Raw genomic sequence first — 26,986 nt, forward strand, 5'->3', positions numbered from 1 at the left:
AGTGTCCGGCCCAGACCTATCGGCAGGAGGGGCGGGGAGCAGCCGCTCTCGGGATCCGCCCCCCAAACCCGGGCTGCCTCCCCACACCCCTCCCTTCGCTCAGCTCCGCCTTTTTACCCCTTAGCGCCCCCAGCCCATCTCCCCTCCTGTAAACCCCCGCCTGTGCCCCGTCCCCCCACTCATCTCCGCACTTGGCCCCCCTCGCCTCATCCACTCTCCCCCCACACCAGCTCCTCCGGGCCCAGAGAAGGCGGGCTGCATAAATACTGGAGATAACTAATCTCCACTCATCTTCCTCTGCACACAGACACACGTATGGCTGGACCTGGGGGAAAGCAAGTGGCTGTATGTTTAAATTTAAAGGTGATGCTTCATCTTCCCCTCCAGAAAACCACCAGTGAAGCTAGGAAAGGCAATTCAAATGCACTTGATAGCATAGCTTGAAGCACTTTTTTTGGAGGGAGGTGAATATTAAAAGCTGCGTTTCCTTAAACTCTTGTCCTTAAACTGCCAATTGTATCATTATAGAGAACTATCAAAAAACCAAAAACAAACCCCAAAACACCCTGTTCCCAAAAAAACCCAGACTCTGAAGCATGTATGTTACAAATCCTCATATTTAGCACCTGGTTCCAGCCAAATTTTTGGCCCATGTCCCCAAATTAGATTGCTCATATTAGGAATATGATAGTGTAAATGGTTACACACTGCCCACTCTCCTTCCTCCTTCCCTTCCCTCTCCCCTTTGCTGCCTTCCCCCTGTACTGCTGCACCAGCTCCCAATTGCACCAGCCCTCATTGCTGTTTCTGATGCAGAAAGCGGGGGTGGGGAAGAGAGGGAGAGGCAGGGCCTCCCCCTGCATGCAACCATGCAATCACTGAATTTTTCAGTGGTTATACTTTTACTTGAATAAACACAATTTAACATCCCTTGCTCATATGAGAACATAGCCAGTTTTGGCATTGGATACAGCCATATTCATAATTTCTTTTTGGCTGTCAGTTTTAAATTTGATGGTATTAATAGAAAACAAGTGGAGATGCTTCTGCTGCACAAAAAGAAAACAAAAAAAAAATCTAGATACTGAATTATTCCAGGACATGACTGCTGCAAAATCCCAAATCTTGTATGTGGAGCTTGCTGGATATTGGCTGTTTTTAATTCCAAACTACATATTGTGCAATCTAAACAGATAACCAGATGTAGCCTTTCTTCACTGGAAAAATATGCTACATTAAATACGATTTAACTGACACACACTGATTTCTTTCCCCAGACATGAAGAAGAGTGTACCTTGGCTTGTAGCAGTTGAAGGTGATTCAATAAAAGGTATTACTCCCTCTATCTTATCTTTCTTTAAAGTAAGGACATATTTATGTGCTTATTTCTAAATGCTGAATAGGAGCCATAGTCTGGGCTGCACACACCTTTCATCTTCAAGGTGTGATAGCTGATAGAGACCAGGACAGGCAGAGAGCTCAGAATCATGCATTATGGAAAAAAGGAATGATATGTTCACTGGTGGGTTGGTTTAGGGTGTTTTTTCCTAATGGCAGTGGAAGCAATGAAAGGGATTAAGCAAAGGAGCAAAGACTAACATAGGTATTTGTCAGGTTTGGTTTCCTTTCGTATACTGATAGCCAGGGCTTGCCAAGCGGCGGCGGGCCCTGCTTGCCAGCCGTGTGGAACTGCACACTCCACATGCGCAGACCGCACTGTGCAGCCGCACCGGGCTAAAATCTACTTGCCACGGGTGAGTAGATTACATTAATTGTCGAGCCCTGCTGATAGCATCTAAGATGACCTAAACAGAAAACCGATGGGGTTTCCTCTAGGGATGTAAGTGACTAGTCAATTATCTGATATGCATATGCTTATCAGATAGTCGACTAGTGACTAGACTAGTCGCTTCCCCCTCCTTGCTGCCTCTATCAGAGAGAGACAGCAAGGGGAGGTGTTGGGGGGGAGCCGGCTTAAAAGCAAGTTCCCCTCAGCACTGTCTCTATGGGGGGGAGGCATGGGCGCAGTGGAGAACTGGCAGCACTTCTGCTTTTGAAATGTGTGCCAGTTTCATCCATTGCCAAGCTGGTGGTAGCTACTGGAGGAGCCCAACTCTTGCTACATTTCAAACACGGAAGTGCGGCGGGAGCATGGGGCGAGCGGAGGACTCAAGAAGTCCCCTGCAGTCCCCCTGCTCTCTGCTTTGGAAATATACAAGAGCCCAGGAGGAGGCTCTTGTACATTTCAAAAGCAAAGGGTGTGAGGGGAGTACAGGGCCAGCAGGGGACTAAAGGGTTCGAGCCTGCCCATCCAAAGTGGGTTCACTAACACCAGCTTGGCGATGGATGAACCTGGCACCCTTGGAACAAAGGAAGGTTAAGGGGGCCCAGATTGTAGGAAGGTTGGGGGGGCTCTTGCACATTTCAAAAGCAAAGCACATGCAGGGAGCACGGGGTCAGCAGGGCCTCAAGCAGCACTATACTGGAGCCATACTCCCTACGTTTTGAATGTACAAGAGCAGGGCTTAGGGTTAGGCTCTTGTACATTTCAAAAGTAGGGAGCACAGGGCCAGCAGGGGACTGCAAATTGCATCGACTATTCTATTAGCTGATTAATCTAAATTTAACATCTTTAGTTTCCTCTTGAGTGATCTTCAAGGCAATCAGGGCAACCATACAGGTCACTAACATTTTGGGCTAGCATCATTTTCTGAGAGATGATCATTTGCCAGCTGGACATCTGTTCATTCAGTCATCTTTATCCACTTCGCTCCATTCCAAGGTTGCCTTGAGCTTTCATGCTTAATGGCTATCTGAAGTGATTACAATGTAGCTTGAGAGCTAAAAGCCTTAACAATTGTACAGTTTAATAAAGAAACCGTTCAAAAAGATGAACAGTAGAATACAATCAGATAGGGAATAGAAGAGACAGGAGGAATATGTGACAAAAATCATGAGGTGACGGAGTGATTTTTGGGGTCTCACTATAGCTTAATAAACATATATTTTTTATTTTTACATCTTTGAAAACAACAAAGCATGTCTTCCATATGTTGGTTGGCCTCGAACTCTCTTTCCATTCCTCTTTCCCTTCCCCTAGCTTCCTTCCTCTCCTCCTGAATAGAGTGAGGTCTGTCTTCTGGTCAGTCATCCTTCCTTGGAACCCATGACTTGAGGATGAGACCAGGAGAATGGATTCTTCAGGCTACTTGTCTTCTTTGAGCAACGTAATTCCTTTCAGTCACAGAACGCTATGAAATGTAATGCCTTAGTTGGCTACTTGTCTAAATTACTTTTAATACCATCTCTAGTATGTTGGGGCTGAAAGGCTGATACTTGATTGCTGAATATGATTTTTGATCATAGCCAGAAGTTGTTGATCTGGTGAATGCTTAGTGAACTGGCCACAGTTCTGAAAAGGAAACCCTAAAATCTTGCCTTGTTGACAGTATAACTTAGCAGAACCACCACATGCACTTGAGTTGCATCTGTAGCTTTTATAGATTTAGATCAAAGAAAAATACTTGTAGGCAGATTGAGAGATTAGTAGGTTCAGTAGGTGAAACAAATTTTATTCCCCAAATAAATAAAAAAACTAACATATAAAAATACTGTTATTGAAGGTACTTCTGAGCCATTATGTTATCAAGATACTACACATACTGCTGAAACTCAGTAAAAAGGAAAAGGTAAGAAAGTAAACAGCATAAAACTCTGTCTCTTTCAGGGGTGTGAATGCCTCCCTCCAGCCGACAAAAGTTTCACTGACAAAAGCACCAGTGTGGACAGCATTTTGTCAGTGGAAGAGCATCTTAAATAAAAACAATGCCAATTTAAGATGAATCTGGCACTTTCTAGACTGGGTACCTCTATACAGCAGAGTTAATTTGGAATAACGTCCATTATTCCGAAATACTGTTATGTGCTGTCTACATAAGCCCGTTATTTCAAAAAATTCGAAATAACGGACTTCTTACTCCAATTTCCTGTAAACCTCGTTGTACGAGGATTATGAAAATTATTGGAATAGTGATTTCGAAATAAGTGCTATTTTGAAATAAGCTACGCAATTTGCGTAGCTCAAATTGCGTAGGTTATTTTGAGGTACACACAACTATGTAGACATAACCTCAGTGTAAGAAATAAAGTACTGGAGTGATATGATTTCATTAGCTCAAGACCATGACACAAATATTCTGCTACTTTCCAAGTAAATAATTGCAAATTATAGAGAAACTCTGTTGAAAGCAACACTCAAAGGGGAAGGAATGACAATATGCTATTGTCATGATCAGGAGGGCAAGTTTTGTTGTGGGAAGGTTGTCATAGGCTAAACAAAGGCCAAACCTATGTAAAGTTGCATAACTAGGAAAAAACATTTTGAACCCCACCTAAAATGCTCGTTTTGTGCCATAGAAAAGGTGTGGTCAGAAGCAATACCAACATTTGTAGCCTGACTCATTAAGTCCAAACAAATCCCTTCAAGTAATCAACAAGATGCAAAAGAGCCTTGTAATAACAAGTCTATACACAGCAGCCAAATTTCTGGGTTCTGTAATGTTCACAGTGACTCAGTAAGCTGATACACAATATGCAGTCTCCAAGAAAAGTATCAAACTTTAAACTTTTGTTTAGCAAAAATAAGTCTAGGCCTTATGATTGTGGAGACCCCCCCCCCCCACCACCACAACTTCCCCTCTCCAAATTTAAACCAAGATAGTAATGTCTATGTGAGTTTACAGCCAGGCTGAAACATAATCCCAAGAGAGGTGTGAACTGTTCTATCAAGTAACAAGACCTATAATTATAAAGGAGTTAATTATGAATCCTAGGTGTTGACATTTTAAATGTCAACACAAGCTATTTCACTGTTAATCACAATGATCAAGAAACATGCTTATAAAATGCAGAACTGCAAAATGTTGTCTTTCCATCTCAAGTGGGTGATAGATTCCCAAATACTTTCCTCCTGCAGTCTGATCCCTGTTCATATATAGATTGAATTAAAAAAGTGAGAGAGGGAGAGAGAAATCTCTGAGAAATGCTGCAGTTTGGTCACTTCACAGTGATGGCAATTGTTCATTAACACAAACTGACTGGCATCTAAGATTTAATGCGAAGCGTACTGAAGGGCAATTCCAGGTACATCAGCAACATCCTTTTGTCACCAATGCAGCAATCTATGGTCAGTTGTTTAAAAAGCTTCTGTGAGAAGCAGCATGACCTAAATTACCTATTGATCTTGATATAAAACCTTCAGTGAAGATCATTTATCAGATAAACAAGCTCAGGCTCAAGTCCAAATGTGAAAATTGCAGATTGGAATTTCTGAAAGATGTCATTAGCATCAAATGCATCTAGTATTGATAAAAATCTTCAAAAGTACGTACATATTTGTGCGTGCAAATACTTCATGCACAAACTTCCACTGGCAAGTGTGCATGGGAATTTTTGGCTGCCTAATTTGGCACCTGCACTTGGTCTTGCTACAGCCATTGGCTTGATCTTCAAAATGGGATACTTGAAACACTGGTAATCAGCATTCTAGCATCAAAAGAAGATTATTGAAGATAAGATGGACCTCACTATGTCTACAGGTTGTTGGTATCCTTCATTTGCTAATTAAGGCCTTGAATAATGCATGACAGCCACACAATCTGTGTTAAGTAACAAAGGAGGTTAGACTTATAATTATGTGTATCTGGAATCCCAGAAGACCATGAATATCCTCCTCAAAACAGACTGGAACCAGGAGGAACATTCTGGGAAGTACCTGCGAGTCTCACTAAAAAGATCCAGACAAACCACCACTCCATGCCAATGCACCTTATTTGTGGCAAATGTAACAAATGAATCTATAACCAGCTGAAGGAGCTATCACCAGTGTGATACAGTGTGGATTAATCAGACTGTGCATTATCCAAAAAAGTTCAGGCGACAGTGACTGAGAATAAGTAACTTCTTTTGATCTCCTGAATAGCACTCTGCGTATCCTCCTAAACTCTGAGTAAAATTGTGGCAAAACAGCCATTACTTCACTGGGGCTGAGATTTCATTATTTCTACATAAGGACATACTGCAAGTACAGTAATTTCTCGCTTAACATGTGCCCGCTTAACACGTTTTCGCGATAGTACAATTTTTTTTTAGGGAACATTTTTCAAACAACATGACCCCGTTCCTGCAATAACACGATTCCCCCTAGGGCCAGCCGGTGGCCAGCAGCTGCGTGAGGCTTCCCCTGCTTCCCTGCAAAGCGGCAGAGGTTTGCCGCTTGCAGCACCGTTCCCGGGTGACCCCCTCTGGCTGGAGGCAAGGCATCTGGCCAGAGGGGGTCACCGGGGAACTGAGCGGTGAGCGGCAAACCTCCGCCGTTTTGTAAGGAGGCAGAGGAAGCCCCGGGCTGCGCGAGACTTCCCCGGCCTCCCTGAAAAGTGGCAGAGGTTTGCCGCCCGCAGCGCCATTCCCCGGTGACCCCTTCTGGCCAGGTGCCGGTGACCGGCCAGCTGAGGAAACCCAGCCGCCGGCTGCAAGCTGCCTCCCCTGTCCTTCCCTTCCCTTCTCCAGAACCGAACACCTCCCCTCCCTGCTATAACCCAGTCCTCTTTCTCCCCCAACCTTATGTCCTGGTCCCAGCTGCTAACAAGTGCAGGATGGAGCTATGAGCGCATGTGCGCTTGAAACGCAACCCCCACCTTTTCCATTATTTTCAATGGAAAAATTGACACTGCATAACACGTTTTCACTTAGCACAATCATTTTCTGAAACGTATCTACCATGTTAAATGAGGAATTACTGTAGTTGTTCAGTTATCTATTCTCCAATAGTTTCAGCTCCCGTAGCTTATTAGGGCAACACAGAAATAGAGGAAGAAGAGGTTTAGGAAAATTAGCAGTAATAAATACCTGCTTGTTTTCTTTCAAATTGCCAATATAATGGTTGTGTAGCTACCTGGCTTTTTATATTTTCACAGGTTTGTTATTGATCAGCATCTTATGTTTGCATATATTAAAGTAAAAGAACTCAAAAGTTTGAGTGTTCTGGGATTAATTTGCTTCTCTGATAGTATCTATAAGTATGCTGGTTAAGAGGATGAGCAACTTCTAGATAAAGTGAAATGACACAGGAACATTTGGAGTCTACTGTAGGGTTGTTTGTGGAAAGTGTCACAAGATTTTTCAAAATTTGTCTTACTTTTTTTATTTTAATCCAATGGTCCCCAACCTTTTGGGGCTGCTGGGCGCCCGGGGGCGGGGCTGCACATGCGCCGCGTGCCCGGGGACGGGGCTGCGCATGAACCACACGCCCGGGGCTTGGGGCACAAGAAAGGTTTGGGCCGACCCTGGTCACTCGGTGGGCGCACATAAATGCCCCAGTGGGCGCCATGGCGCCCGCGGGCACTGCGTTGGGGACCACTGTAAATTTAATCTTTATAAATCAGGAATATAACTCTATTGAAGAAATGCAGAAAAACCACTATAAAACCAGTGCAAGTGAGATCAGAACTGGAAACTGTGTATTTGTCATGTGTTTCGATTTATTTTAGATCCAAGGGAAACCAGTACACGCCAGGGCTACTTAGCCACTTTCTTATTTATTGCAAGCTTTAAGCTGTTAATACAGTTAAATTTTACAAGTCTTAAGAACAATTACTCTACAATTTAAACCTTAAATACTATAGCTTCTAAAGCATTGCAAAACATACATTGCAAAACAATGCAAAAGTAATTAATATATGATCTACTATATACAATAATAACGTCTAATTCACGCATACTTCACCCATATGCTACCTCCAGTGCCAGGCAGGAAGTCATGGTTCTGTTTCTTCCCATGCAATGGAACGCCATGCACTGGGCTGCCAGTGTGAAGGTCCTAATTACTTCTAATTACATCGAGCAGGATGTGTGGGTCAATCCTGCCCATTCCCTCCCATCAATTGTTCTTACTAAACCCAATTTATAGCAAAGCGAGACTTGGTTGTTGTAATAATATTTACCAATTGATTATGTATTGTGTAAGATATGTAAAATGCCCAATGCCCTATTTGGAGTACATCCTGCTGCCCAGGATGTTACTGCTATGTGCAGTTTCATGGCTGCATCTGTACTTTTTGCTTATCAGAAACAAGTAGCAGTACAAGGTCACTTATCCTGTGTTCTTCACGTGATCTTGCGTACCATGCTTAATTTGTATTGTTATTCATTCCTGACTCTTGGGCCCTGCTTTGTCGCACCAAACTTGAAACAGGCCAGAAATCCACACTTTGGACAAGGCAGACATGACCATTTATTACTAAGGCGGGATAGTCCAGGCTCTCCTACAGTATTATGAAGAATTCTCTTCTTTCAGTTAGTTAAACATTTACTGAAAACAAGCTGTGGTATTGGGAGAGAAAGGTCAGTGCTGATTGATTAAACATTGCTGAATAAATACACTACTATATATAACTCCACACCCCCAATGTTATTTGGGAACAGATGGTGGGTCAGCCAACTGTGGCCATTAAGAAGAGTCGTAGCTTTACTTATAGAGGGTGTCCCCACTATTAGTCACCCTGGTATACATCTGTTCCGCACTAAAGTTGTTGACACTTGTAGGAACTGATGCATTATAAGTCCTCCCATTTCCCACTCTTAAATTGTGCAACACCATCTCCACACTCACATTTGCGCAAATGGAAGTCTGCCATGGGGGAAAAATTCTCTGCTTTAAGTTGTTTCGCTATACGTTCCAAAAAACTTGGACTTATATTGGACTTATAGCGAGGACGGCCTGTATACATTTTATCAGGTTTCTATGCCCCTGTTTACTTTATGTCTCACCCACATCTCATTTTTGGGCTCATGCACCTTGGCACCGTTTTGGGAAATTTTTTTTAAAAAATTTAGCCTTTTTGGTGCATTGGATTTCAATGAATCCATATAGCTTTCATGCTTTTTCCTCATCTTTAGAAGAAATGTGCTTTTTACAAATTTAGTGTTACTCTAAGTAAAGTCTAGTAAATAGGTGCACGAAGACTGAAAGAAAGAATTAAGTGTTAACATATTTTTAGAGAGGGACATTTTTTTTAATTAATACTTTGCTAAATAAAGGCATTAAATAATTTAATTTTTTTTAGTAACAATTGAATAAAGAATTGGCAGTACAGATTGCATCTTAGTACTGACCAGGACTCTCTGCTCTATCTAGCAACAGATGTTCCAGGATCAGTGTCCTGGTGTGCTTCAAGAGGCTAGTGTGGTGGTGGTGGTGGTGCGGAGGAACATGGAGCCCAGGCCACTGAGGGTAAAAAGGGGTGGGAAACCTGGTGCCCCATGCCCAACTCAGCTGAACTGCAGGGGGGCTAGGAACCAGTGCATGCCTCAGCTGGGCTGCAGTAGGGCTGGGAATCAGTGTGTTGCTCAGCTAGGCTGTGGGGAACCTGAGATCCAGCTGGACTGGTGGATATGGGGGAGAGCCAGGAAGCCCAGCCTGCAGTTCAGCTGGGTTGCAGTGTGAGTGGGAGAGGAGTGGGAAACCTGGCCCACAACCCAGCTGGGCTGTCCTAGAGAGCTAGGAAGATCAGTGGGGCAGCAGGGTAAGAGGTGAGGCTGGCAGCAGGAGGGGCCAGAAATGACCTCCCCTGATCTGGCAAAATCCCACATCCGGGACCAATGAGGTCCCAAGGATGCTGGACCAAGAAAGTCCAATCTGTGCATATGTTAATGTGAATTTTTAGAGGAAAATATTATAGATGACGTTAGTTCATTTCTAAATAAAACTGATTAAACAGTTACACAAAAATCACAAAGTATTTGTGATAGAGAAACTATAACCATTGAGGTAGTTGCATATGGCAAGGAATGGCAATAGTTTAGAAATAAAAGATAGTTTTAAAACAAAGAGAGGAAAAAAAAGAGATGAGTTAAGCATCTCATCCCGCAGATTGATAATGACCAAATGACATAATCCCTTGTTGTGGGAGCTTGCAATAAACTGTGCCTTGTTGGTTGAACTAAAGGGAAGGTATAGAAGTAACAATCAGTTTCACACATACAGAATGGGAAGTGATTGTCTAGGACAGTGTTTCCCAATTTTATTTGACCATGGAACCCTTTTAAACTCAAAATAATTTTGTGGAACCCCTAATAACAGTCTCATATATGGAGCTGAAAAAGTAGACCACAAATAAGTAAGGATAATAATAAACAAGTGCTAAACAAGGTCATGAGATCAACATTTAGTTTAATTGCACATATTTAAAAACAAAAATCACATTTAATGTGTACAATTTTTTTTTAAATCATAAAGTATTATTGTAACGGAATTTTCTCGTGAAACCCTTATTTTCACTCCGTGGAACCCTGGAGTTCTGCAGAACACTATTTAGGAAACTCTGGTCTAGGAAGCAGTACTGCTGAAAGGGATCTGGGGGTGATAGTAGACGACAAGTTAAACATGAGTCAACAGTGTGACACTGTTGCAAAAAAAGCAAACCTGATTCTGGCCTGCATTAACAGGAGTGTTGTGAGTAAGACATGAGAAGTCATTCTTCCGCTCTACTCTGTGCTGATTAGGCCTCAATTGGTATTCTAGGCACCACATTTCAAGAAAGATGTGGAAAAAATGGAGAAGGTCCAGAGAAGAGCAACAAAAACAATTAATGGTCTAGAAAACATGACCTATGAGGGAAGACTGAAAAAATTGGGCTTGTTTAGTTTAGAAAAGAGAAACTGAGAGGGGACATGATAGCGGTTTTCAAGTATCTAAAAGGGTATTGGAAGGAGAAAAATTGTAGTCTTTGGCTTCTGAGGATAGGACAAAAAGCATTGGGCTTAAATTGCAACAAGGACGGATTAGGTTGGACATTAGGAAAAAGTTCCTAACTGTCAGGGTGGTTAAGAACTGGAATAAATTGCCTAGGGGGAGTTATGGAATCTCCATCATTGGAGATATTTAAGAGCAGGTTAGACTGACACCTGTCAGGGATGATCTAGACAGTGCTTGGTTCTGCTGTGAGGACAGGGGACTGGACTCGATGACCTCTCGAGGTCCCTTCCAGTTCTATGATTCTATAATTTAACCACAGGGTCTCTTGTGGAATCACACATTGTAGAATATTGAAATGCATCACATTTTCCTGTGTCATTCTGAACATAGCTCTTTATGGTTTTATCCCTTGGTATTTAATTTCCCCTATTTTTATGAATCACTGAACACACTGTGCTTTCTCAGAGTTACAGTGAACATTGCACTTTATTCATGCAGCATATTAAAATGTAAATTAGCGCTAGCACACCAAACAAAAAGGGAATGCATTTCTTTATTAGGTTTTTTTTATAAAAATCTATGTAAATTTAGCAGACAGTTAAATTCCGTACTATGAATCAAACTGCCTCTTTTTATATAATTTTTACATTTGTCTTTTAAAAAATGATGGACCTTTATGAAATACATGCCTACCCTTTATACCAATGCATGTGCAAAAGCTTCAGAGAGATAGTCGAGTTAGTCTATAACTGGAAAAACTTAAAAAACAACAAATAGTTTAGTAGCACCTTAAAGACTAACAAAACATGCAGATGCTTTCATGGGCACAACCCACTTCTTCAGATGACCCCAGACTGGGGCTCCAGTATATGACCCCAGTAGACAAATCCTCCCGGATTGACAGCGAATCATTGCAAAAACATCCTCAAAGAGTAATTATCAATCAGTAGCTTACCCATCTGTAGTATTTTCATCTAGACCACTATTTTGGTAGTTTGCTTGTGAGAATAAAATGTAGGACAGTGTCAAAAGCCTTATTAAAAATAAGATATATCATGGCTGCTGCTTTCCCACTCGCTATCCATTAGGCCATAAGCCTATCAAAGGAGGAAGTTAGATTGACTGGCATGTAGCTATGTTGGCTATTATTTATCACTCCAGGGTTGATTACATTTGGTTGTTTAATAATTTTTAATAAGTGTTCTGTTGGAAAATTTGATTAGATTTACTATCATGATTGCAAAATCAGTATCACAATTGGCACTAACTGGCATCCTGTAAGCAATTTTTGCAGAGAAGCTGTGTGGGCCTGGGCATTTTCTACAATAAATCATATAGGATTAGCATTGTGGAGAATTATTGACAATTGTGGTAACTTCAAGCTTATGATTTGATGAGAGCTGTATTGTGTATGACTCCTTAAGCTGAGGAAGCTAACTAGTTTTGAAGGGACAGACCTATTTATTTGCAAATAACTATTTTAATCAAGTTTTACTATCCTACATCTTGATTCCAGGAAGCCTTTTAAGTGTTGAATGTTATCTGACAGGCGATTAAAAACAGTCTGTTCAAGGAAGCTAATTTCTGTTCAGTACTGAATGAAACTGAATGTACAGTGGTAGAGAGAATGTCAGTCTCGAGATCCACTATAGAACTTCTCTTTGGTTAGACGTCATCAGGTAATAAATGTTGTTAACACCTACACATCTGAGGGAGATATGGAGGAGCTGCGTTCTTCTCACTGTAGGAAAGAGGTGACCTCTGAGATAGAAATGCTTAGACAAAGCCTGAGAATTGGCCAGTTTTCTGAATTCATAGAAGTAAGGATGTTATGTAAGACATATTATTGTAACTACAGTGTGTCTAACCTATTTCACTGGGCTGTTACCTGGATAAGATTGCCAGTTTTATTCAGTCATATTCTTGGAAGTTTCATCATATGACATAATGTATAATTAAAGGTTACTCTCTAATTTCTGGAGACTCCAGGACAATTCTGGGGGCTTGGCAATCCTAACCCAAACTCAAGACTATGGACAGGATGGTCCCCCATATTGAGGTTATAATCTGTCAGGTTTGTATACTCTCTGCTTTGTTATCCAAGTGTAATGACAATATTGATTATTACTAGACCCAAGACAGACCCTGGGGCTCCAATATATGACCCCGGTAGACAAATCCTCCCAAATTGACAGAGAATCATTGCAAAAGCATCCTCAAAGAGTAATTTTTAATTTGTATTTTACCCATATAATAGTAATTTCACCTAGACCAGTGGTCCCCAACGTGGTGCCCACGGGCGCCATGGTGCCTGCCAGGGCATTTATGTGCGCCCGCCGAGTGACCAGGACTGTCCCAAGCCGTTCTTGCGCCCTCGGTGCGTGGCGCATGCGCAGCCCCGCCCCCGGGCGCCCGGCAGCCCCAAAAGGTTGGGGACCACTGCTAGACACTATTTTTGTAGTTTGCTTATGAGAATGTCATGGAGGACAGTGTCAAAAGCCTGGTGGTGGCCCAGGAAATTATCTGGGGGTCCATGACATCTAGGCTCGGGAGAGTGCTGTGGGTGGAGGCCAAGGCACTTCACTTCCTGCCACCACAGTGAAGCATAGCAACCCAACTGGGAGATGATGGAGAAGCAGATCAGGCTGCTGTGTCACTCTGCTTTCTACAGCTCCCACCACCGCAGTGAGTGTGGTGGCCTGATCCCTGCTTTTGTCCTGCGCCAGGCCCACCGGTAGTACCCTGTATTGTGTCGCACAAGGAAAAGGGCTTGGGGAAATGAGTGCAATGAGGGCATGAGAAGGAGGAGCAGGGGTGGAAAGAGGCAGAGTGGGGCTTTGGGGAAAGTATGGAGTGGAGGAGGGATGGAGCAGAGGTTGAAAGGGCAGAGGTGGGCCCTGAGTGAAGGGGGGTTGCCCCAGGCCCCACATCCTGCTAGGGACAACCCTGCCAAGAGTTTAGGCTACACATACATTAATATTTTATCTGATTTTTACATTTTCTGTTACTTTTTAAAAATAAGCATTGCTTTCTTTAAGATACTTTGACAATGCAGTTCATTCTTAAGGAAAATTAATTTCTGAATGATGGTGAGAGGAAGAAGGTGACTTATGTGGGATATTCTTACAGATGTGTAAGCCAGAATGATACTAATCCCAAGGGATGCTTCCAGACAATGGCTACTGTTAGGGGCAATAGGACCGCAAGGATTTAGGGGAATAAATATTTTGGAGAATAAAGTACCCTCATAACTCTTGAGGAAGAATCCCTCCTGTACAGAATTAAGACATTTTGGTGGGGAATCTTGCACTGCCGTTGTGTTCTGTGAGTGAACAGAGGTTTTCACTCCCATCTGTCTGTATCAAATTTCATTATTAATAAATTATCACAATATTTTATTTTTAAAATGTAGGAAAAACTGAAAATCATATGTGAGCACAGTTAGTTTGTTCACCCCTAGAGCAATCAGAGGTTGGGTAAAAAACAGCTGCCCAACTGCTGACAGTGACTCTCAAAAGAGAATATGAATTACTTTTCATTATTATAGTAAACTCAATTTAGAAATAGTCCAGTCCAGTCATCTCCCAACAGATGCTCTTTTTAATGAACAGATTCAAGAGTTGCTTAAGCTTTATTCTGCCTTCAACAGTGGAAATTAACTGTTTCCCTACTTTAAAGTATGAATTTGGAGGTAGATTATACAATTATACCTTTATCTTTGTTGTGCTGTTCAGTGACTTTTCATCTCACTTGTTCATACTCTATATTGTATTTAGGGTTGGATTAAGGTACTCTGTGGCTACGTCTACATTGGCAAGATTTTGCGCAAATACTTTTAACGCAAGAGTTTTTGCGTTAAAGTATTTGCGCAAGAGAGCATCTACACTGGCATGTGCTTTTGCACAAGAGATGTGCTTTTGCGCAAAAGCATCCCTGCCAGTGTAGATGCTCTTTTGCGCAAGAAAGCTCCAATGGCCATTTTAGCCATCGGGCTTTCTTGCGCAAGAAATTCATGTTGCCTGTCTACACTGGCCTCTTGCGCAAGAACAGTTGCACAAGAAGGCTTATCCCTGAGTGGGAGCATCATAGTTCTTGCGCAAGAAGCACTGATGTCTTACATTAGAACGTCAGTGTTCTTGCGCAAAAACTCGCAGCCAGTGTAGACAGTGTTGCCTGTCTACACTGGCTTTTGCACAAAAACTTGCCGCCTGTCTACACTGGCCGCGAGTTCTTGCACAAGAACACTGATGTTCTAATGTAAGAAATCAGTGCTTCTTGCACAAGAACTATGACGCTCCCGCTCAGGGATAAGCCCTCTTGCGCAACTGTTCTTACACAAGAGGCCAGTGTAGACAGGCAACATGAATTTTTTGTGCAAGAAAGCCCGATGGCTAAAATGGCCAATGGAGCTTTCTTGCTCAAGAGAGTGTCTACACTGGCACGGATGCTTTTGCGCAAAAGCACATGCCAGTGTAGACGCTCTCTTGCTCAAATACTTTAACGCAAAAACTCTTGCGTTAAAAGTATTTGCGCAAAATCTTGCCAATGTAGACGTAGCCTGTGGTCTTGGACACATCCCACACCATTGATTCACCCCTCTGTTGTAGCTGGGAATGCCCATACAAATGTTGTCTTTGAGTGAATGCCACTGCTTTTCTATAGGTATGTTAGGAACTTCAGCGCTTCCTGTTTTGACCACTGTGTGGTCTGTCTCACAGGAGAGAGGGCTTTTTCCCCATATCCTGCAGGGGGTCAGTAGATCCTGGGGGAGCTTATTCTCCATATACTCTTGTGAGGGTCAGCAGATCTGTGATCTTGGGATGGAGTGGTGTTAGTGGAAATATGGCCACAGAGTTGATGCTCAACAACACCTGAAACATTTTATTACTGAACCAGAAGTGCTTCTCCTGGGAAGTTAATATCAGAGAAATTATTTGTTGTGTTAAGAACATAAGAACGGCCGTACTAGGTCAGACCAAAGGTCCATCTAGCCCAGTAGCCTGTCTGCCAACAGTGGCCAGCACCAGGTTTCCCAGAGAGGGTAGACCGAAGAAAATGATCATGCGATTTGTCTCCTGCCATCCTTCTCCAGCCTCAGACAAACAGAGGCCATGGACACCATTTCTATCCCCTGGCTAATAGCCTTTTATGGACCTAACCTCCATGAAATTATCTAGCTTCTCTTTAAACTCTGTTATAGTCCTAGCCTTCACAACCTCCTCTGGCAAGGAGTTCCACAGGTTGACTACACGCTGTGTGAAGAAGAACTTTCTTTTATTAGTTTTAAACCTGCTACCCATTAATTTCATTTGGTGTCCTCTAGTTCTTCTATTATGGGAACTAATAAATAACTTTTCTTTATCTGCCCTCTCCACACCACTCATGATTTTATATACATCTATGATATCCCCCCTCAGTCTCCTCTTTTCCAAACTGAAAAGTCCCAGTCGCTTTAACCTCTCTTCATATGGGACCTGTTCCAAACCCCTAATCATTTTAGTTGCCCTTTTCTGAACCCTTTCCAAAGCCAAAATATCTTTTTTGAGGTGAGGAGACCACATCTGTACACAGTATTCAAGATGTGGGCGTACCATAGTTTTATGCAGGGGCAGTAAGATATTCTGTGTCTTATTTTCTATCCCTTTCTTAATAATTCCTAGCCTATTTGCCTTTTTGACCGCCACTGCACACTGTGTGGAAGTTTTCAGAGAACTATCCACGATAACTCCAAGATCCCTTTCCTGATTTGTCATAGCAAATTAGCTGCCATCATACTGTACGTATAATTGGGGTTATTTTTCCCGATGTGCATTACTTTACACTTATCCACATTAAATTTCATTTGCCATTATGTTGCCCAATCACTCAGTTTGGTGAGATCTTTTTGGAGTCCCTCACAGTTTGCTTCTGTCTTGACTATCCTACACAGTTTGGTATCATCCGCAAACTTTGCCACCTCACTGCTTACCCCTTTCTCCAGATCATTTATGAATAAGTTGAAAAGGAATGGTCCCAGGACTGACCCTTGGGGGACATCACTAGTTACCCCTCTCCATTCTGAAAATGTACCATTTATTCCTACCCTTTGTTTCCTGTCTTTTAACCAGTTCTCAATCCATGAAAGGACCTTCCCTGTTATCTCATGGCCATGTAATTTACACAAGAGCCTTTGGTGAGGGACCTTGTCAAAGGCTTTCTGAAAATCTAAGTATACTATATCTACTGGATCCCCCTTGTCTGCATGTTTGTTAAGCCCTTCAAAGAACTCTAAGATTACTAAGGCATGATTTCCCTGTTAAAGAAAATTGATTCCCCATTGTTTCTTACTGCATCCTCTATCATTACTTACTAAGCCCCAAGCAATAGATCTTTGTTGTACTCTGTCTCTGACAATTGGAAATAGGAAGGTTGAGAACTATGAGGTAAAGGAAACTCTTAGTCTGAAAACCCCGTAGGAGAAGGCATGTGTAACCAATAACTAGATATATTCTTGAAAGCAAGTCTTAGTTCAAGCTTCCTTCTCCATAGTGCCATTAACTGGTATTTGTCTTATCTGTTCTACCTATAAGTAGCTTGGAAGCTGAGTGCCTAGAAACCCACTTCTGAAGAGCAGTAAACATAATTCTTGGCATATTTGTCAATAATTCATTCCAAGGACATAACTAAATATATTTAGACTCTTAGGGTGCTTGTAATACATTTTTGTTTAATACAAAAATATACTAATCTCAATAAATAGCTTTTAATTTAATTAAACTTAGTGGCAAGTTTTTTTAAATGTAGTGATTGATGTCTATAAAATTGCTGGAAAAACTGGTTGTAAATCCAGCTTGTTGACTTCCTGTTCAGCAGCCATCTTCATGTATATATAACCATCTATATGACCTTTGGTTTGTTCAGAATGTCCGATATGTGATCTACCACTGATGTAGTACAATGCTAATGACAGAGGAAGAAATTATGTGGAACAGCACAATACACCAAACTGGAGATGCATTTTTTTGATGTAAGGAAATGTATTGCAACATCATTAAAAGTGCAATTTTGCCATTGTGCGGCAAAGGCTCATCCATCCCCTCTTTTTTTTTTTTTAACAAAATTTAAATTGCATGGCTTCTTTGGATCAATCACGGAAAGATTGCATTTTGCTCTCTAAAGAGATAGGCATCGTGGACCTCTTACAGAATGAGGGGTACATCCCACAAGTGAATCATAGAATCATAGAATACTAGGACTGGAAGGGACCTCGAGAGGTCATCGAGTCATGTCCCCTGGCCTCATGGCAGGACCAAACACTGTCTAGGCCATCTCTGATAGACATTTATCTAACCTACTCTTAAATATCTCCAGAGATGGAGATTCCACAACCTCCCTGGGCAATTTATTCCAGTGTTTGACTACCCTGACAGCTTTTTTTGCCGCAGCATCACACTGTTGACTCATATTCAGCTTGTGGTCTGCTATAACCCCTAGATTCCTTTCTGCCATACTCCTTCCTAGACAGTCGCTTCCCATTCTGTATGTGTGAAACTGATTGTTCCTTCCTAGAAAGAAGAGAAAACAAATAATGGAGACTAATTCACCACACCAAGTAATATAGTGACCATAATCTAGTGCTCACACTAGACACTGCAGTGCGGAACATGGGTATAAATACACAGCTAAGGCACAAGAATTGGAGTCAAGCTTTTCCCACATCTGTCACACACTTGCTGCCAGGCCATGAGCAAATTACTTAGAACAGAAAGCCAAAGTTTCACTTCCTCCAATTGTAGTAAAAAATAGAGAAATATTTCATTAATTTACGTAATGGCTATTACAATGGCTGGACGTTTCGAATAAGCCAATGTCAGATATCCAGCACTTATAATGATTATTATATGTAGACCTTAAAGCTGTTCTCTCTCTTTATAAATTTATCATTATGGAGAATGTGGGCCAAATTCTGACCTTAGTTTCACCCTGTGCAGCTCTGTGGAATAGGACTGCTTTAGGAATAAGTTTGACCTGAAGTATCTGCAAAACTCAGCATTTTTGCCTTGTGATATACACATACCATTATAAAGAAAGAGGAGTTTGCTAATCATGTATTTTTTCTCCTGATCCTTCAGCTCCACTCAGTGCTACTACGAAGTTCTTCCCATCAAAGAAAAGGATTCTGTTTCACAAAGGATTGTGATAAAATTGTTTTAAAACTATAGTGTATGAAAAATTAAATTATGTGTTTAATTATAGACATTTCCATTTAAACAAAATCTTTTCAGTTTTAAGTCCTGATTTTCTATTCAGTTATAGTATCACTTGGCTGCACAAGTTTACCACCAGGTGGCAGTGCTCATTTGTTCCAAGTATCCAATAACAGTGCACCAGCAAGCATTTGCCAGGACACCAGACTTTTCTAAGCAGCCACATTTTTCCTCAAAAGACTTATCAAACCCTATGTCCTGGAAACCTCTTTAATACAAGATGGTCTAAGTAAATGAATTACTATAGGTCCTAGACGCCATGGTTGTGGGCCATGTAAAAGGTCTTTTCCCTTGTGGACATTTCATTTAGAGACAAGAGTAACAATTCAAGCAGATGCATTACATAAGCTTATACATGACAAATTCCTTCCCTTAGAGGCACAAATCTGCTAACATGTCAATGTCATTTTCCTATTCAGCATATAGATTTTTTTTTTAATTCCTGTTGTTTGTTTTGTTGAAATGGAGCCATTTATAGATCCAAATACAAACTTTCTGTTCATTTTACTCACTCTTCTGTATCCTTTACTGTCTTTTTTGGATCCTTGCTATGCTCCCATAGCATAGTTTTACAGAAGATGATGATGTAGTGGAATAATTCCTTCCACTTTAGCTTTCTCTGAAACAGCCTAAAACAATGGCTCTAAGACTCTCAGTGGATTTAAAGCTTGTGTTAGTCAACACGTGTTTGCAGAAGCTGGTGATGAAATGTCATTAATCTTTCCACTTTGGCACACATTGTGGGTAAGTGGGTTTTGTTCAGGGATTTTCTCTGGGTTCCAAAGCAGCGGTGACCCACGACATTTGTGTCTGTACTTCACGTATGAGCAGTAGCTTCAGCAATCGTGTCCCTTCTATGTAGGGAGTTAGGGGATGTATGGATCCTTATAATCATGGATTTTCTTGTCACACCCTCTCCTCTTTCCAGATCTGCTGCCCAGGCCATCCTTTGCATATTGCCCAATTAGTCTGCCCTCTGGTAATGGCAGGTGCACATAGATTGCTCAAGTGTAGAGTGCAGATTCTGAGCAGTAGTGCCCAGCGCAGATAGAAAATTTGTATCATCACATCTGCAAATATACATGGATTTGTATGGCTCTACTGAGCAGCCTTGTCCCCCTTCCCAAAAAAGTAGAAACACATAACACAACTAATCTTTTAATTGGTTCCATGGGGAAGGAGGACAAGACTTAGTATTTAGTATGTGTGGTTATCTTATGCTAGACATATTCAGGACCCTGTGTTTTGTGCAGTTCCATGGCTGTAGAATCTGTCCCTTTACTGCAGAGTTTTGCTGGAGAATTTAGGTTTTCATTTTTAAAAAAGTATATAGCCTTTTTGGTTACAAAGAAAACCTTGAAAACATGATCTGAGTGTATATTGATGAACTGTTATCCTGAATCTGCAAACAACCTAAAGCAATGGCTTAAGGTTCTCACCGGCTAAAACAAGGAATAAAAAGTATAAATGATTGATAAAGTTCTTGAACTCCTAACATTCCCCTTTGAGGACAAAAACTGCAAGCAAGCCATGGGCTGCAGAGGGATAGAAAACACTCAGTGCTTTTTTGGATACTTGCCATTCTATGAATACTTAATGATATATTTAAAGCACAACAAAAAATTATCATATTTAGCTTAATTTTTCTTTCACTACTATGGTCTTTTCTTGTCTATAATCTAAAGCCAGTTGTTTTAGAATCAGGAAAGACTCTATTGCTTCATGTTTTTGTTTTCTACAGTAATCTCTTTCTTTTGGTTTCTTTTTGTTTTCTACAGTAATCTCTTTCTTTTCTACTATTGGCATGAATTTAAATCCCTTTAAATATTAACAGTGGTGCCAGAATACAAGTTCAGCACGTAAAGACCTGTCTGAATAAGTACAGAATTTTTGAATAGGTGTGGGCTGTGGTTATTTTACTTCCAGTAAATGAACTTTGCTGCAGTAATATCGCCATTGATACAGATTACATATACAGCTGGAAAATAAATCAGCCTGTCAGGAAATCGGGGTATCCTGACTTTACATACATTATTCAGATATCTAAAATGTGTGCACTTGCTCTCCACTATACTAGTCTTGCTTGAATGGATTTTATACTAATCTTGCTTATCTAAAGTATTGCAAAGTGGCATGAGGAACAGGATGACATTGTAAGCCTTTTCATTCAGGGAGAGAGAGTCTGAGGGGGCCAGGCTTTCTCACATTTTAATGCTGTCTGTGACTGATTCTGTGGAAGGCCAGTTTTATGGGTTGGTTTAGTGATGGTGCGATGGCAGGAATAGGGAGAATTTTTGATCCTGGGAGACTTGACCAACTCTTGTCTAGAGCAAGTCCTAACCTAGTTCAATTTTTCTTAGTTCCAGGAATACTACTTCTTTTACACTTTGCTCCAACTCTGAATCACTTCTTTCCATTGCAGATCCTAGCTGTTTTTTCATGCTGACTGCAGGAGCAGAGATGACCACAGAACCTAAACTGCCATGTACTTGAATTCAGGTACTGTGCCTTTAGCTAGGCGGAGTGGCCTGCCTCTGATGCTGAGATGAATAGGAAGGGTGCTACCCTCTTCTGGACATTTGTCAGCCGACGGTCAGGGCAGTGAGTCCCTTATGACCGGCTGAAGTTCTTTTAAATTGTGCTTGGTTCTGTTACAGCAACTGAAGGAGTCAGGTTAAAGCTTAAACAGTTACTATTTTATTGTTACAGGGTAAACTTAGCTGTTAAATGCTACTACTGTGTTACAGATAACACAGACACTACATAGGACAGGACAGAAATTACACTAATAAGTCACTTACAGGTACCATGAAACCCTTTTGGTTCTCTGAGCTCTTATTAAATGCATGCACAATAGACACCTAGCAGGTATATATTCTCACTCCTGCGTTCCAGACTTGGCGTGGCCAGCGTCTTTCTCTCAATCCCTCGGGAAGAAGTAGGGCGAGGTTGGGCGTCCCACAGACCTCGGGAGACAATCAATACCTGCCAGCAGGTATAGATGATTGGAGCTCAAATGGGGTGGGCTGCTGAACCTCTTTTATACCCCTTGGGTCATGTAGGCTTCTTCCTGGGCTCAAGTGGCCAATTAGGAAAAATGGCTTTGAACACCAAGTTTCCCACGAAGGGTGCAAAGCATAATTTACACCTGGGAAAATGCAGACAATGGGCACCTCTGGTATGTGATGGGCGAAGATTCCTCTCCTGGGACAGTGCAGGCGTGTCAATTACTGGTACTAGCCATCAGGGCAACGGAAGGCCCCAGGTCGTCAGCTAGCCCATTTACTGTCTGGTTTCTGTTTATGGTAGAGTCAGGGACAGGCAGCACACCTGCATTCCCAGGGCATCAAAGTCTGACTGCCTTTCTCTTGCTCTCTGGGGGGGGGGGACCCAAGATGGGGTTCGTGGAAAACCAAGATGGGGTTTGTGTCTGGCTACAACATTGTAGCCACTCATTTAACTAAAGTCTTTTTACAGCAATTAACTCTTGAAACCTAATCCTAATTGTCTTGCCTGTAAGTGTTAAAACCATAGACAGTGGGTCCTAGAGCATCTCTAGAAAGTGGAAGCAGGAAGTGGGTTGGAAGGAAGCCAGAAGAGCCAATGGAAACAGTGTGAGGTTTTGATTTCGGAGAAGTGACCTTCCTGTGCCAGTCTTTGTGAGACCAGAGCAGAGCATGACACATGAATTGAGCCAGGGAGGCAGGGCATGGAATATCTAGCAACATCCATGTCTTGGGAAGGACTAAATCTTGGAACAACAATACAGTATGGCTACGTCTACACTGGCACCCTTTTCCAGAAATGCTTAAAACGGAACAGTTTTCCGTTATAAGTATTTCCGGAAAAAGCATGTCTACATTGGCAGGAGCGTCCGTGGCCAATGTAGACGCGCTTTTCCGGAAAAAAGCCCCTATCGTCATTTTCGCGATCGGGGCTTTTTTGCGGAAAAGACTACTGTGCTGTCTACACTGGCCCTTTTCCGGAACAGTTTTTCCGGAAAAGGACTTTTGCCCGAATGGGAGCAGCATAGTTTTTCCGGAAAAACACTGACAATTTTACAGTAGATCGTCATTGCTTTTCCGGAAAAGCAAGCAGCCAGTGTAGACAGCTGGCAAGTTATTCCAGAAAAGCGACTGCTTTTCCGGAATAAGTGGCCCAGTGTAGACACAGCCTATGTGAGTAAAACAGGGAGGCTACGTCTGGACTGGCATGATTTTCCGCAAATGCTTTTAACGGAAAAGTTTTCCGTTTAAAGCATTTGAGGAAAAGAGCATCTAGATTGGCACGGAAACTTTTCCGCAAAAGACAGTAGGAGGTCAGTGTTCTTGTGGAAATTCAAGCGGCCAGTGTAGATAGCTGGCAAGTTTTTCCGCAAAAGCAGCTGCTTTTGCGGAAAAACTTGACAGTCTAGACACAGCCGGAATGTTTAGTCAGACGTGATCAGATTATTATCTTTATTTTTGGGTTTATTGAACGTTTCTGTACTAAGCACATGCAACTACCCCTCCCTCCTTACGCTGTAACTCTCCAAACTGAATACCATGGAAGTAATTCTCTGTTTTAAGCTTTCTTTTTTTCAGTTGCTCTGTAAAACCTAGAAATCAAGTAATGTTTCACCAAGTATGTTTTCTTTGTTTTGTTAATAAAAACCACCTTGTTAAGACCATGACCTGATTACTGTGTCCTAGAAGACTGGAGGTTCTGTGTGCAAGTGCCTAAGACTGCAAAGTCAGCTACTGAGAAAAACATTTTTTTCAAGCTCTCTCCAGAGGGAGGGTTAAAGAGCTTGAGGGTACCCCACAGGGAGGAATCCCCAAATGCATCATCCTGTGTCCTCAAAGGGATTTTTGCATTTGGATAGTGGCAGCAATATCAAGCAAAGGTCAGGGAATCTGTGACCTTGGGGAGTTTTTAAACAGAAGTCTTTAGCAGCCAGTTTTTAAAAGGTTTTCCCCCACCACCTTCTGCACTAGGAGTGCCAGAGGGAACAGCCCTGACAGATGCTGATAGGGAGGAGCCACTCCCTACCCTCTGGTGGATGGATTGAGCCTAATCCCATCCCTTGTGCCAGAAACAAAGGGATGGAACAGGAAGTATAAGTTTTGAGGCCTTCAGCTCATTTGAGTGAAGGCCGGGGAAGGAGCTGGATGCCTCTGCCTTGCTGCTGGCCCTTGAGCCGGGGACTGAGTTTTATAAGGATGTTTATATTTATGCTTTGTAATTTGACCTAGTTTCCACTTTTTGTAGGACTGTTTGATTTTTAGATCACTCAAGATCTCTTAGCTAAGGTCAGGGTAATTTCTTGCTGTACTTCCTATTTTTCCTACGTATAGTTTGCTCTTGTGCCCTTAATAATATCTCTTAGAAAATCTGTCAGCTATCTTCAATTATTTTTTCTTAGACTTACTTCCCATGGGATCTTACCTCTCAACTCCCTGAGTTTGCTGAAGTCTGCAGTCTTGAAATACACTATATAATATTCCTAGTCTCCCTCTTATTACCATTTCACAATCACTTTCATTCAAGCTACGTTTCACTTTCAAATTCTCAACCAGTTTCTCCCTATTTGTCAAATCAAATCTAGAATATCTCTCCGCCAGTAGCTTTCTTCGTCCTGAAATACAAACATTTATTTCCAATACATTCCAATAACTTATTGGATAATCTCTGCCCTGCTGTGTTGTTTTCCCAACAGATGTCTAAGTAATTGAAGTCCGCCATCTCCACCAAATCCTGTGCTTTGGATGATTTTGTTAGTTGCTTAAAAAAACCCTCATCCACCTCTTCTTCCTGGTTAAGAGGTCAGTAGTAGACCCCCTATCATGACATCACCCTTGATTTTACCCCATTTATCCAGACTTTTGACTAGCTCGTCTTCTGTTTCCCATATCAACCTCAGTCCAAGCGTATGCATTTTTAATTGATAAGGCACTACCTCTTCGCTTTTTTCCTGCCTGTCATTCCTGAGCAAGCTGTACTAGTCTATATTAGGGATGTAAGAGGTTAACCAATAAGCTGATGCTTATCAGTTTCTTTTACCACTTAAACTCTGCCTGCTCCTGGGGTGCTAGCTGCCCCATGCTTCAGGCTGTGTAGCTGGTAGACTCCCAGTATGCACTGGCTGCTGGCCCTGCTCCTAGGGAGCTGGCTTCCCCGTGCTGCTGGAACTGGTAAAATGCAGCCATTGGGGACTGCACAGAGAGGATGGGGACTATGCCCATTGATAGTCAATGTAAACAAAATGTCTTGTAGCCTGCCAGTGGGTTACCCTGATGGGCTGCCTCTGCTGTCCAGGGGAATGCTCTATCCCCTAAGCCAGGCATGTCCAAAGTCCGGCCCGCGGGCCAATTGCGGCCTGTGTTCCGGTTTAATATGGCCCCACAGGTAATTTGGCAATATCTATCTTTTATGGCCCCCAACGAATCCATATGTATTGAGATGAATACATTGTAAAATCTCAGTTGGTCTAAATCAGTTATAAATATATTTGGACACAACATGTATACTTGATGTTATGTTCCTGTTCATATTTTTTGAACTTAAAAGTTGACAGACAACCTTTATTACCAATAATATGTAATGTACTTTACAATGTTCCTGACATATATTTCAGCTTCCTGGATTTTTTTTTCATCTGGCCTTCAGATATGAAAGGCAGAGTGATTTAACACCTGTTTAGATTTGTCATCCATGTGACGGAATGAAAAGTATGCCGTTTGCAATAAACTTTGCATAAAATAGTTAATTTGCGTTTCATTTTAATGGTTCAAAGAATGTCAGGCAAAATGGTTGGCCCTCACGCATGTTCACTTAATAAAATCTGGCCCTCTTTGAAAAAAGTTTGGACACCCCTGCCCTAAGCCATGCCACCATCCAACCCACCTCCCTACTTTAAGGACGTCCCTTATCCTGTGTGAATGGTCCAGTCCCTCCCAGGGTGGGTGGAGAGGGCTGGGACTAGAAGCCTCTGAACTAGCATAAATTCTTTTTGCTTATTCCCCATACTTCTCTCATTACTATACAGTCATCAAAGATACTGATTTCCCCCCCCCCCTTTTCTCCTCTTGTCTTTCTCATATCTCTGCTGCAACAATCCATGCTCCTCCCAGATTCCAACACTTCTCCCAGGTCTCCATGTTTTGACTTACCTGTGGGATTTTGTCACCAGCCCCCACCAAACCTAGTTTAAATGCCTCCTCATTGGTTTAGCCAGTCTGTGTCTAAATATGCTCTTCCCATTCTTCTGTAGAAGGGCCCCATTTTTGCTTAGTGGTCCTTCCTGGAACAGCATTCCCTGGTCAAGGAGGCCATAGCCCTCCTGGTGATACCATCATTGTATCATAGAGATGACTGCTGGCTGCATCTGTCTCTGCAGAGGCCCCTACTTGGATCACAGAGAATACCACCTTTATCCCAAACCTCTTCATCATTACTTCAGGAGCCCTGATGTACATAGTCACTTCTAATCTGCTCAGAGTCATATCTCACAATGTCATTAGCACCAACATGGATGAATAGAGTCAAAGGGCTGGATGATCCTTGACAATTCCTCTTTATCATCTTGGATACAGGCCCCAGCAGGCAGCATAATTTCTGGGATGACATGTCAAACCAACAAATGAGTGCCTCCAGCTCCCTCAAAAGAGTGTCACTGACCATCACTATGCTGCTTCCTTCTGGGAGTGGTGTCTTTGGTCATCCCAGCCTTGGAGGTACGTGACTTCTCCTCCTCCGTGGGCAATTCCTCATCACACATTGCCAGAGCAGCGTAATGGTTCTTCATCACAATGGTGGGTGGATAGGGAATAAGGAGCAGTGTTGGCATTGGTAATGCAGCTATTCCTAACTATAGAAATTATGTTATTACTCATTCTTACAAACTCCTGTTTGTGGTCCCCTGTTCACACAGTTCCCTTGGTTGCTTAGACACTGGCTTTTAAGGCCTTTTCTCCTATGTTGGCCCTACCCTCTTGTTTAATCACA

The 26,986-nt window shown here is 42.1% G+C and overlaps 1 protein-coding gene across 8 annotated transcripts in view; it reads left to right on the plus strand.

The window, feature by feature from the left end:
- Window positions 1-5: 5 nt before the first annotated feature.
- Window positions 6-26,986, plus strand: part of AOPEP (aminopeptidase O (putative)) — a 354,788-nt gene continuing 327,807 nt past the window's right edge. For 5 of the 8 annotated variants that reach the window (XR_012904729.2, XM_089779253.1, XM_025177848.3 and 2 more), the window contains exon 1: window positions 1,278-1,331. The gene's annotated coding sequence lies outside the window, so the exon portion shown is untranslated. Of the gene's footprint in view, window positions 364-1,277; window positions 1,332-3,624; window positions 3,691-26,986 lie in introns of those variants that run through there. The other 3 variants (XM_089779257.1, XM_089779254.1, XM_089779255.1) reach the window with 3 other exon arrangements.

Source organism: Pelodiscus sinensis, chromosome 6, assembly GCF_052426305.1.
Source record: "Pelodiscus sinensis isolate ZL-2025 chromosome 6, ASM5242630v1, whole genome shotgun sequence".
Classification (NCBI taxonomy): domain Eukaryota; kingdom Metazoa; phylum Chordata; order Testudines; family Trionychidae; genus Pelodiscus; species Pelodiscus sinensis.